Source organism: Saccoglossus kowalevskii, chromosome 20, assembly GCF_978046115.1.
Source record: "Saccoglossus kowalevskii chromosome 20, keSacKowa6.1, whole genome shotgun sequence".
NCBI lineage: Eukaryota > Metazoa > Hemichordata > Enteropneusta > Harrimaniidae > Saccoglossus > Saccoglossus kowalevskii.
In genome coordinates, this window is record NC_140660.1 from 15,457,348 (window position 1) to 15,468,602 (window position 11,255).

General features: G+C 34.0%; 1 long non-coding RNA gene across 1 annotated transcript; it reads right to left on the reverse strand.

Moving 5' to 3' along the window:
- Positions 1–3,494, reverse strand: LOC146730048 (uncharacterized). The gene is made up of 3 exons (XR_014927942.1): positions 3,074–3,494; positions 1,795–1,992; positions 1–76 (listed from the first exon to the last, which is right to left on the reverse strand). It is a non-coding gene; the product is annotated as an uncharacterized LOC146730048 (long non-coding RNA).
- Positions 3,495–11,255: the final 7,761 nt, after the last annotated feature.

An 11,255-nucleotide genomic window follows, 5' to 3' on the forward strand; every position in this document is an offset into this window, starting at 1 on the left:
GGTAGGACAGCTTGGAATGCTGCACAGAGCCATCCATTTTGTGATAGCATGCCACCATACTGCAGAGTCAGGAAATCTAAATTTAATGCAGAGAAAAAAAATATATGTAGATCTTAAGCAATCAATACTTTAATAAATAAAGCCATATGTACACTGTGTCACACTCATTGCTCAAAATTGGAGAGATGTGCTCCCTGTTCACATCACTCGATCTTCTCTAGGTGGTCACATAACAGTGACTGGAAGTGTGAGGGGGTCAGAAATATAACTTTTATCCGATGGTTTCAGAGCAAACAAACCAAAATGACACAGTTACAAAGTGCTAACCACAGGTGCGCAGTTAGAAAATAACAATTACAATTTAATTCAAAACTTAAAAATAGTATACCATATTTGCTCTATTAGTAGTGCAATCAATGCACATGCATAAGTTTAGATATTTTAAGTAATATTTTAATAATTCAGTATAACAACTGATTTTTTATTAATATATACACTTCTAGTGGAGATGCGCTTCTAATAGAGCAAATATACAGTATAGTGAATATAGGGTTATAATTATCAAGAAAAATAAAATAATGCACATGACTACTTAGTCTCCCATATAGCAAGGGTCAACAGAAAACAAAATTTCTTCATTCTATCACACATGTACATTTGTATATTTGGCTGCACTTTATGCAACATTGGAAAAAAGTGTGAAGCACTGTTTTCAAGATGATGTGCACAGTGACAAGAAGCAAGATTTGTTTTGCCTAACCAAGTCAATTTTAAATGGATCACAATATTTGTAATTTCACTGAATTCCTCGCCATAAATACAATCAGCTGATAAATTCTTACTTCTAAACCATATTGAAGTTGAGAAGTCTCACTCACTCATTCTGCTCGACAAAGTCAACAGCTAAAAATAAACAAGTGACTGTGTGCAAGTCTAAAATTACTATAATTAAGTACATTTGCAACAAACATACGACTTATAATTAATTAACTGGAAATGGTTGCCTGACAAAAAATATTTCTATTTCATGGCATGTATGAATTAATATATTGGAATTGCCGGTAAGTACAGTTATATTAAATAGAGCAATCAGCAAAATTCAAGTTTGTATGACTGGAGGTGAGCTGGCAAAATCTTTATGAGGTTACAAATAATGTTCTACAAACTTTTCCTAGAACACAGTAAATATTATTATCTAGTTTACTAGTGATTGCATAACTTAGATAGGAGCATTATAATAAGCATATATTAAATATCTAAAACCAATAATAAGAATTAACTCATCTATTGTATGGATCACTGTAAAATTTTCACTGATTCATCCCTACATCAAAAATAAAAGTGGAAATTAGGTATTTTTCAGTAATTGTGTTAAATCTGTTTTCAGTATAAATTGGGTTAATTGCCACACATATAAAGCCTTGCCTGTTCAGTATTCTCTATTGTAGCACACTCTCACTACTAGATTCAGTGTATAGCGCCACCTAGTGGCAGCAGATTCTCAGTTTACTTCTGAATCAGTTTTTGTTTCCCTGGCTGTTTAACAATCCAATTACTAATGAATCATCAAGTAGTCAGTGGAATGTTCAATGATATTTGGAAAAAAAATAATTAATATTTAACCAATGACGGTCTAAACTAAAATGCAAAAAATAGTTGTACCGTTGAAAGCTGATTTTCTCCTTGGATTATGCCGCCCCACACCCTCTACAAAAATTAGGTGTCACTTGACAATACATTGCAACTAATAAAAAAACAAGACATGTGACAGTCTATCACATGTGTCATACTTACCAGACTTTCAAACACACTGACTTGGCACAATTTGGATTCAATGTAGAAACTTCAACATTAGTGATCATAATCAATGAAATCGCACACACAATTCCAATTCCCATGTCTGTACGCATACCACTTGCAACCATGGGTGTACACGTCTTACTCTTCCTTCACTTCTGATTTCCATGATTTGGAATGATGTTATGCATGTCCCTATAAGTACGGTACATGATACACAATCAGCATGGTCATTATGATTCAAAGTATGTGGTATTACAGCAATATGTGTCACTCTATTAAAGACGCCAAGACTAGACATTTAGCAACCACTCATTCCGAAAGAAAGCACAAGTAAACAAGCAAATTGCACCACCTATGGTCATTTAACTAGTTTACCTTTGAATGCCACAATTTTGAGACAACATTTTTCAACATTTTAAATACAAAAAGCAAATACATTACATAAATTAAGGGCAATGTTAACCAAGAATTCTAACAATGAAACAAAATTTGTATTGATATGGAAAACCAGATTGAGCAGTAATGTTTAATTTTAAATTACTTTGACAACATAGAATAAATTTTGATTTGCACATAAACAGAAAATGAAAAAAAGAAAAGCATAAAAAGTCAAATAAATATTAAAACATTCAAAAGCAGTACATATTTTTTTTAGGTTCCTTTAATATAAATTACTTGGTGAATACTATGTATTTGACATGTGACGGGGGAGGGGGTATTGGTGTTATTCCAAATCATTTTGATTTTAATTAATCACTCTAAAATCAACTAAGATATCTCAAATTTTGACAATCCTTCAATGGTCATATAGGAACAATTGAAGTTTGCTGGATTGTCATTTATAATAGACTTTCAAATATCCAATATCACTGTTTTCTTTCACCAGAAATTTCTAATTGAAATAGTTTTGTTAATATGTGAATGATTACAATGACCACCCATTAGTTGAATAACCCATATGATGCTACCATGACTTTGTGATATTCCGGTAATATTGTAATTTACAAACATCAACAAAATATAGAACTTCCATGTCAGAGGTGGAACACATCACTTTTGTTGAGACCTATATTTCTTATTTACTCTGTAAGGGGCAGTAAGACCACAAAGAGCCATGGAACGATGGGTGGTGGTAATACATGATTGAATACCCCAGGTTCCCTTGTCTGTTTCTCCACTTTGCTACGAAAAATAGTGAAGTGGAGAAACAGACTGGATTGGAAGCTGGGGTATTAATTGGAGTTCTGGAAAGAGATTATGACAGTATCCATACCTAGGTTTAATTGTTTTATACGTATGCCACCCTTCCATTCTACTACAGTGTTACAACCAATCTTTTATCACTTACACATTGTATCTCTTTCCTGGGATCTCTGCAAAGAAACAGAAAACATTTGCACACAGTCATTGAAATTCATCATACCTCACCACATAAAAGATGTAAACAAACTCGTATGAATCAATATTCAGATTAGGACCTCGATACTTACCCTAAGGTTTGTGAATTTCCTCCAAGATGCAAGAAAGAATTTCGGCTGATGAATACGTCTGAAATTGACCACTCAGTGCAAACACGCAATTCAATGGCAAAATTGAAAACAATTGAGCCGATAAATCTAAGCCATGCCACGAAATACTAGTAAGACGTCTTTTGCAATAAAAGTTTTATAATCACAGTCCATCTTGACACTTTCCTATCGTTAACACATTAATTATTATATCATGTGAGACTGAAATCAACTACGAAATATAAACACTGAGACTATTGATCACCTTGACCATGAACTATACTGTGATTTATGATGAAATTTATGTTATTATCACAGACTCACTTTCAATTTATCAAAAAACATTGGGTATGATTCTGTGGTCTCGGAGTGGGGTGTTTGTGAAGGATTCACTGGACTTTTAGTTTAGTAGAAATATGTGGGCCAAAGGTTTAACGTTCTAACCACTGTAGAGTAAGTCATGATTTAGTATAGGTTATTGTAAGTAATTTAATAAATCTTGAAACACGATGCATTGTGGGGCTTAGATTTAGAGGAAAATGTTAGTTGAAAATGCTAAATAAATAAAACTCTTGGCAAAGACTATAATTTGTTTTTAAATAAAATTGCCAGCATTCAACCATCTCGAATTGGGTCATCAAATGAGTGTACATACATGTGACATGTGTGAAATTGTAACATCATCAAGCCAGGCATATATCTGGATATATAGGTACAGATTCACAGAGGTAAATCTATCTTCATTTTTGGATTCCAATTAAATGGTATTTTACAATGTGGTCATATGTAACTACATTGTTTTTATGAAATCGAAATCGATGGGGGGGGGGTACTCAAAGTCAGATCGGGTACAACTGCTGAGGTATTGCCTTTCAAAAAAAACGCTAAACACGAACTTACTTTTGTAAAATCATACCCTTGTTTAAGTGCAGAAACTTAAAATAGATACCCTACATGTATATACATACTAAAATCATACTGTTTCAAAGTTGAGGTAACATGAATTCATGAAATTTTTTTTTTCACACTTGACTACCCTAACACTGTACATGCATCAAATAACTAAATAACACCCGTTTTTAAGAGTTTTTATACTTCAGCTTGCATACTATATTTTATTCAGAACCACCGACTATACCTTATCACTTCATTATCAATAAACATGAAATACCAACAAATCATTTGCACCCAAAGCCCATGACTTTACATTAAACATGCAGGGAAGTTAATGTGTACAAAATGAATCCTTGACAGGGAAATTATAATTCAGCAGTTTGTGAATAATAGGACATAAAAATAAAATTCAAGGTTTTTGGACCTTTTTTACATCCATATGCATGTACATATACATGGTTATGAGAGCAATGATTGTATGGGGAGGGGGGTATGACATTGTCACATGCAAAGTTCCAGACTTGGGTGGCTTAGGTGATTGGGTACACATGCCTGCACATTATTTCTCAACATTAAACCACTAATTTTTTTATGTTATCACAATTTACTTGTGACCTTTAACATTGCTTTCACAAAAAACATACATTCATTGAACATCACCAGTATACTCACTTTGTCGACAGCAGTGATATCAGCACCATGTTTTAATAACAACTCTGCAACAGGTGTATGTCTATTACTTGCAGCCCAATGTAATGGAGTATTCTGACCCTGGAAAACAAATATAATGAAGAGTACAACATAAATATCTAATGCATGCTGTAGATGATTTGGTCAGTAAAACATGATTTATTCATTTATCATTGTAGAAATCTAGGTCATGTCATGCAATGACTGAATAAGCTATGTAATACCTGGTTCATTGACCTGTACTCGTACTCAGAACAGAAACAGTACATATTTCCAACATTTTGTATTGCCCCATTCACTTGCACACATGAGAAAATGCACTACAAGTTTTCATGATTTTTCTATTCATAGGAGTAATAATGACTATTATTTTAATTCATTAATATTGGGCATCAACTTGGCCAATGATACATTTGTAATAAATGAGTAATTATAATTAATTTTCTGGCAACTAAAGGAGAACTATGGATTTATTATTAGTATGTACATCTTTCAACAAGATTGAACGCAAGGGAAAGTTCAATGATCAGAAAAATAAAAAAAATATTAAGAAAGCAAGCTGCTCTCTGATTGGTCTGACATTTAGGTTGGGTAGCCAATATTGAGATTAATTGACAGCCGACAGATTGGGCGAACATGGCACCCAATACCATACATGTGACATGGACAACTTGGGCCATCTGAATATGCATTATTCAAGTTTTGTGTGTGCTTTCAATTAGTACAGGCCACATTAATTGTAATGGAGGTGAATATTGTCATAAAGGACATTTATCGATCAATCCAGAAAATATGATAACATTCTGAATTACAAGATGTTCAGCTCTGATAAATCATGATTGAAACTCTAAAACTCTGACTCGGCTCTGTGTGGCAACTCAAGCCTTTTTTGTTATGATGCCAACTGAGAACTAGTTATCCACAATTTTGGATTGGGTAAGAAACACAAGCTAGATAAAATACCCTATATATATTCTTTGATTTAAAGTTGCATTCACATATACCATATTCTGTATAAAATCTCTGACCTTCACTGTAAGTATCATATTAAAAGATTTTGCATTTCATATGGTTTATTATATATCTTATTCAACAGAACTCTAAAATCAAATTCAGAGGTGCCTCTTAAAATAAACAAAAATTTGGTTTTATTTAGTGATTAGACACCACGTCATTAGCTGTACTATACAAATTACCTTGTTTTACACAACAGTTTTATCAGGGCCCAGAAACTTGAGCCAGTGAAAATTGTCTAAGGCCTTGCAAAAGAAAATGTTTCTAGCCAAATTTAAAATGGGTGTCAAAAGTTGTCTTGAAGTCAATGAAACATGCATAAATTTTATTAGATTTCTTGGCCTTAGATTTAGTGCTTTTAGAATGTTCTGCACAGTACAGATATTTGTTCACATATGTCTTTAATATATAAATAAGTTGTCTGTAGTTTGACAATTCTTTCTATAATTAAACTGCTGCTTTGATAATAGGTTATTCATATCTAAGTATGATATTAGCCTAGTGTTTAAAATATTTGTGAATAGTTTTCCACGGCAGCTTAAGATAGCATTACCTCTGTAGTACGTGTATACTGGATTATGTTTTAAACTGGATTAATTTATTGGGATTATTATACTTGTATTCCATGATTCAGGCATCTTAATTTCCACATTTAAAAATGATATTGAATAGTCTTTGTAAAGCAGTAGTAAGATATTGTGTCCTACTTTTTAACATATTATAGAAGATGAGTAATTTTAGTACTGATACTGACTGCAAGAATATGCAAATGAGACAGTACTTTGATAATTTATTTGTTTTTCATGTTACAATGCAAATTAGTCACGTGCCAGTGCGTTTTTTTATTTCGGCACAAATTATGCAAACTTCATTTCATTTTACATTATGGACTTGGGCGTTCAAGAAAATAGTTCGTCAATCAACATGCACTGAAATAAAAGAGGTAATAGATGACGATGACGATGAGGAAGATGGTATAATTGCTTTCATCTGGATGGTGGAAGTCAACAATCTGGCTGGTACACAAAAAATAAAAAAAATTAGAGAAATGAAGACGAAACAGGAAGTATCTCTATTTAGAATAGTATAGTAAAATATGAATGAAGATGTGGAAATGCAACTGACTGAGGAAAGCACTAGGTATGACCAAAGAACATGAGAATGCAATGTTCAAAGCTGGTCAACTCAATTCTCAAATTTAGCCACTTTGCTACACAGCGACAAACTGCACGATTTGAGAGTTAACGAACACTTACAAATGAAATGAGAGGGATGTATTCATTTTAGGCGCTGACAAGGAAGGTAGTGAGTATTCAATGTACTACAAATGCCTGACAAAACAAAATGACATGAATCAGGGGACAACTTTTTCCCCTCTATGCTTGTCACATGACAGCTGATATATCGTTTTTGCACCCATGCAGTCTATGGGAGTGAACTGCTGAACAATTATCATTTTAGAGATACCAATATTGATGGGAATATGTACATTTTAAATGCTGCTGTTTCACATGATTTGTTGTATTATGATTTGAATAAACTATAAATGTTGAAATGTATAGTATTAATTGTTTGAAATCATAATCAACATAAAATATAAAAGTGATATTAACTTGTTAATGCACAACTAAATTGGCAAAAGAATCCACATTGTCTAAAATGATAAGTATTGACCAGCAACGACAAATGAACAATATATTGGCAGAGACACAAAACATATACAACCCCAGACAGCATCAACAGTGTTACCCTTGGCAATATTGACAACAAAAACAATGGCATATCATTAGATAAGCAACCTGAAAGAGCAAATCGTTTTCACTTTTTCTCTATTTGTCCCATCACAGTGCCATAAACATCCAGTAATCCACTTGAATAGTAATTGAACGAACACATTTTTACTTTATTGGTAATTTTTTATAAATTGTATTGATTTTCTAATTTAGCCAAAGATTGTTCTCACTGCAGATGAATTCTGGGGATATATTTATTTGCATATTGCTTCATTTATGCTTTAAAGTGGTCACAGGCTCCTTGCAATGCATTAATTAGATCAAGAGAAATTTTAATTTTGGATCTGGCATCATCAATATTTTGGTCATGACCACCATCCCTTGGGTAGGCAACAAGTTGTGATAATGCCCTCACAAACATGTGTTATTATTTAAATAGTCACTTTTTGTGTTGTAGGCAATAAAAAGGAAGAAGTATGGTGGTCACATAACAAATCAATATGTTTGGAGGTTGTTTTGTCAATTTTAGAAGCTAGGTTAGAACCAATATTTACCAAATTGTAGAAGACTTCAGTGATTTTTCTAGGATCTGAGCAAATATGTTTGGTGCTACCAGCGTGACGTTTCAGCCTGTCTGGGAGTGACTTATGTCCTTGCTTATTACCAATCAAGTCATTGATGATTCCCATGTTTCACCTATGGTATTTGGGAAACTGTTCTGAGTAGTAGCATTTTTCTGCCTTTTCAAGAATTAACAGTTGTCAGTACATTACTATATTTGCAACCTTTTTATATAATTTATGTTTTGCTTTTAAATATTACATTTTTGATTGCTGACGTAAACCCAGGTTAAGAAGCTCATTTATGGTAGTTTGCTACCATTAAAAAAATACTCAGAAATCCTCAAAATCCAGGAAAAGGGGTTGGGTTTAATACTGTAATATTCAGAATTCTGAAATTAAAACTATAAGGTCACTAATTTCTCAAAAAAACGACCTCGAAAATTGATCAAAAGTGCATTTTTTGAATAGTTTACAATTGGTCGCTATGGCAGAAATTTTATTCAGTCACCTATGCTAAAAAAATTATATATAGTGCTATGAGGGCTCAATATGGACATCACAAAAATGGGAGAATTTTTAATATTTCTACAAGTGGTCCATGGAAAAATTTGGCTACTTTTGTCCCCATCTTCTAAAGAAAAGAGCAGACTATAAACAGGACTATGTCATTAATAAACTTGTGATGATAAGAGGGAACTGGTGGTGGAATTCTATGCAAAATGTTCAAAAATGGTCAGTTTTTAGATTATTTTGCACATGTTTTCTTGCAAACACATCCTTCTTTCTCTGTAAAAATGGTAAATATGAATAAGCAGCCAGGAAGTAAATACTTTCAAATATTCTATTTGTTGGATCTGAAATATCGGTAGTAATAACATCAGCTTGAGTACAACACAAATTAATATTAGAATAAATTATTCACTGATAAGTGGTTTGATTTTCTCATCAGCCATGATGTATTTATTATTAAACCAACATAATAAATCTGTTTTGAAACAATGTGCCCTTGCTGGCAGTGTTCTATTAGACAATGATCTGACATAAATAACAGTCTTGTTAGAATTAAAATGTTCACTGGATTGTTGCATTTGCATAAGTCAATTCTTAGCTGACCATTTCAGCAATAAGTGGGTCATCATTGGTACTTTAATAATAAAATCTTTATTAACTCAATAATTTACATGGTAAAGAATAATGATGATAGTAAAGCATAAAAGTATGTTGATTGGGTGAAAAGGAAATCAGAAAATAACTTAAAGCTAGTTTAATCTGATTTTTGAGGGCTATTTGAGGGCTAAAAATGAGGGCTATTTGCATTAGTCATTAAAAATTAACATTAAGGCATTTGGGTGAAAAAAATTTGCCTGCTTTGAACGATTTTAGCCAATATCAAAACAAACCACCCTTGTGTCAATAATGATTTAGTTGCTGAACAGCACTTTCATCTAACGACTAGAACTTTGGATATTTTAAAAACATTGCACAAAATTGGCTCTCGTAAAGGAGAAATGAAAAAAATTAATATGCCGACTGAATACCTTTCATGATGAGAACATGATTTCGGCATATGCCGACTGAATACCTTTCATGATGAGAACATGATTTTGGCATATGCTGACTGGATACCCTTCATGATGAGAACATGATTTTGGCATATGCCAACTGGATACCCTTCATGATGAGAACATGATTTCGGCATATGCCAACTGGATACCCTTCATGATGAGAACATGATTTCAGCATATGCCGACTGGATACCCTTTATGATGAGTACATGATTTCGGCATATGCCGACTGGATACCCTTCATGATGAGAACATGATTTCAGCATATGCTGACTGGATACCCTTCATGATGAGTACATGATTTCGGCATATGCCGACTGGATACCCTTCATGATGAGTACATGATTTCGGCATATGCCGACTGGATACCCTTCATGATGAGAACATGATTTCAGCATATGCTGACTGGATACCCTTTATGATGAGTACATGATTTCGGCATATGCCGACTGGATACCCTTCATGATGAGAACATGATTTCAGCATATGCCGACTGGATACCCTTTATGATGAGTACATGATTTCGGCATATGCCGACTGGATACCCTTCATGATGAGAACATGATTTCAGCATATGCTGACTGGATACCCTTCATGATGAGTACATGATTTCGGCATATGCCGACTGGATACCCTTCATGATGAGTACATGATTTCGGCATATGCCGACTGGATACCCTTCATGATGAGTACATGATTTCGGCATATGCCGACTGGATACCCTTCATGATGAGAACATGATTTCAGCATATGCCGACTGGATACCCTTTATGATGAGTACATGATTTCGGCATATGCCGACTGGATACCCTTCATGATGAGAACATGATTTCAGCATATGCTGACTGGATATCCTTCATGATGAGTACATGATTTCGGCATATGCCGACTGGATACCCTTCATGATGAGAACATGATTTCAGCATATGCTGACTGGATACCCTTTATGATCAGTACATGATATCGGCATATGCCAACTGGATACCCTTCATGATGAGAACATGATTTAGGCACATGCCAACTGGATACCTTCATGATGAGTACATGATATCGGCATATGCCAACTGGATACCCTTCATGATGAGAACATGATTTTGGCATATGCCGACTGGATACCCTTTATGATGAGTACATGATATCGGCATATGCCGACTGGATACCTTTCATGATGAGAACATGATTTCGGCATATGCCAACTGGATACCTTCATGATGAGTACATGATATCGGCATATGCCGACTGGATACCTTTCATGATGAGAACATGATATCGGCATATGCCAACTGGATACCCTTTATGATGAGAACATGATTTCGGCATATGCCGACTGGATACCCGTCATGATGAGTACATGATTTCGACATATGCCGACTGGATACCCGTCATGATGAGTACATGATTTAGGCACATGCCAACTGGATACCCTTTATGATGAGAACATGATTTCGGCATATGCCGACTGGATACCCTTCATGATGAGAACATGAT